The sequence below is a fragment of the Trichechus manatus genome, unplaced genomic scaffold (assembly GCF_000243295.1).
Source record: "Trichechus manatus latirostris isolate Lorelei unplaced genomic scaffold, TriManLat1.0 scaffold00138, whole genome shotgun sequence".
In the NCBI taxonomy this organism is placed as follows: domain Eukaryota; kingdom Metazoa; phylum Chordata; class Mammalia; order Sirenia; family Trichechidae; genus Trichechus; species Trichechus manatus.
The window spans coordinates 3,946,800-3,949,589 of NW_004444074.1; positions in this window are offsets into that span (position 1 = coordinate 3,946,800).

Here is a 2,790-nt window from a genome sequence, read left to right on the forward strand (position 1 = left end):
CTGCGGCGAAGGGGATGAGGCAACAGTGAAGACAAAGGTCAGAGTGTGGGCCTCAGGGTCACAGAGGATGTTGATGCCATGACTCATCCTAATAGTCTCCAAGTCCAGAAGGCCAGCAGTGGCCAGGGAGAAGGAAGCAGCCTCCTGAAGAGAGTATCTGGTTAGTGGTCAGGAATTCTTTCCTAGGAGACTTCTGAAAACACCATCTGCCAAGGTGGGGTGAAATGTTCCTCTTGGGCAGAGGGAGGAATGAGATGCCCTTTCATACTTCTCAGATCCTCCCTCTCTTTATTCTAGCCAGTGCTGTCCTCAGGACTTCTTCCTTGGACAGTACCTCCCATCCCCCTAGGCTGAGGCCAACCCTTCTCCTGACCATCCACCACACTATAGCCAGAGGGATCTTTTAAAATATTACTCTTCTGCCTACAATCCTTCAACGGCTCGCTATTGCCCTTAGGGCAAAGTCCAAACTCACAGTCCTCCCCTCTAGACTGGGCTCTTTGTATTGAGCACCCTGCTGTAATTTCCAGCCATGCCAAAGTGTTTGTAGTTCCCTCTCATACGATGCTCCTTCACATACCAGCTTTGCCCATGCTGCTCCCTCTGCTGGAATGCCTCCCCTTCACCTTTCCCACTTTGCCTGGTTAAAGTCTTTAAGACACAGCTCTGGTGGCACCCCTTTGGGAAGTCTTCCTGGACCTACAGAGACCACCTCCTTTGGGTTTCTACACCCTCTGGGTTTCCCTTGACCCAGAACTTGTGTTGAACGTGGCTGTCACCTCCAATTAAATGGTTCCTGGAGAGCAGGGTCTGGGTCCCATGCATCTTTGTACTCCCAAAGCTCTATCACTGGCACTTACTAGGTGCTCAATAAATGCTGATGGAACTGAACTGAGGTTGCTTCCACCTGAGGGGATGACAGAGTTGAATATGTTGATAAATGCTGTCCCTGGGCTGGGGAACAGGCAGAAACCAAGGGACAACTGGGGTCAGAACATGGCCAGGGCTGCTGGGCATCTCTGCAGAGAGGCCAGCCCCTCTCTGAGCCCTTCTTCCCCTGGAGCCAGGCTTCCTGACCCACTTCCCGAGGCCCAAAGATGTAAGTGTACCAGAACCAGCACCCATGTGGGTCATACAAATGACAGTGGTGGGGTAGGGGTGGGGACAGTGACACTGACCTCAGGGCCCCAGTACCCTCTTGTCCTTCTGGGCTTCTTTCTACAAAGGAGTCAGCCTGTCTTCTGTCCCCTGAAGGCTGTTTTCAAAATCACACCCTATGTAGACAGTTTTATTTACAAGGAAATCTTGGCAGGATCTTGACTTGTTAGTAGAGTAGGAAGCGGCGGGGGGTGGGGGGTGAGAAACAAAAATAGTTGAAATGATCACACTTTCTGAAGCCAAGATGAAAACTGCTGTCTGTAGCAAATTCACCTAATTAGAATGGAGTTAATTTCCTTCTCCGTGTTTAAGGGGAGGCAGTCATTGCCGGGTAGGATGGTCACAGGTTGGATCCTGGGGCTGGAGTAATATGTTTGCTTTATGAAGATGAGAACATTAATTGCAACTTTCACTATTACAAAAGAGCCCTGGGTTCTGAGAGGAAGAGAGGGGGCAAAGGCGAGTGCATAGAGTGGGCATTGGGAAGGGGAAGGGAAGAGGAGTGGAAAGGGACAGCCTTGGTGTGGGTTGGGTACTGACTGTGGAGACTCACCAGAAATGAGCCTGTGAGCCTCCTGGGGACAGCTGGACAGCTGTCCCAGCCGGCCACTGGCACTGTTTAGATGAGGAGCACCTGCTTCAGGAAGATGGTCTATCCTGGGGGCTCTTTCCTGTAGGAAAACAGCACCTTTGTTTGTTTGTTTTCCTTCAACAGATCTGATACTCCGTCATCCCCGCTGGCTTTAGTTTCTTTACGTTCCCAGCTGGGGCATTTCCCTGGGGATACCTTTGTCAGCCTGGTCAGATGAGGGCAGGCACTGTCACTTAGTCCTGGGTGTAGGGTTTGGGGCCTGGGCACTCCCCTACCTGACTAGTTCTATTCCTGAACTATTGGACCTCCCAGGACCCTCCAAAATCGGAGACCCTAGTGAACAGAGATGGAGGGTAGGTAGCTGAGCGGAGCCCATCTTCACTGCATCCCACTCCTCACTCCCAGTTAACCCTAACGTTGCCAACTAAGTGAAAACCTCGCTCCTGCCTCCTGATACCCCTGCCGCCTCCAAGAGGTCGTTACCCCGGCAGATCCAGGAACCAGGGACTGTTCCCTTCGGCCCTGTGTGGACAGACAAGCCCGGGCCCGGGGTGGAGGTTGCTGCTGGAGATGGGGCTGGGGTCAGCGCAGTCCCCATCCCCTCCCGGGGCCGTGCAGCCACTTCCCTGCCAACCCCGCCGCAGCCCTCCCCCTCACCCGGCCGCGCCGCTCTGACCGATTCGGCCCGAGTGGTGGCGCCCGGGGGTGGGGGTGGGGGCGGGCGGGGGACAGCGGTCCCCGCGAGCAGCCCCGCCTCCTCCCGCGCACCGCCCCCGAGGAGTCCGCGGGGAGGAGGAGACTCGGGCGCAGAGCGGGGGCCGCGGGAAGCGGGAAGGGAACGCGGGAGAGCGGTGGGGCCCGGCCGGCCCAGGGGCGCCCTCGCCTCCGAGCTGGGTGCCGGAGCCGGGGCCGGGAAGAGGCGGAGGCCCGCGAGGCTGTGAGTAAGGAGAACTTTGGTGGCGAAGGGACCAGGCGTCCCGGGGTCGCGAGGAGGCGGCGGCGCGGGGCCGAGGCCATGGGGGCCGGCGGCAGGGCTAGCG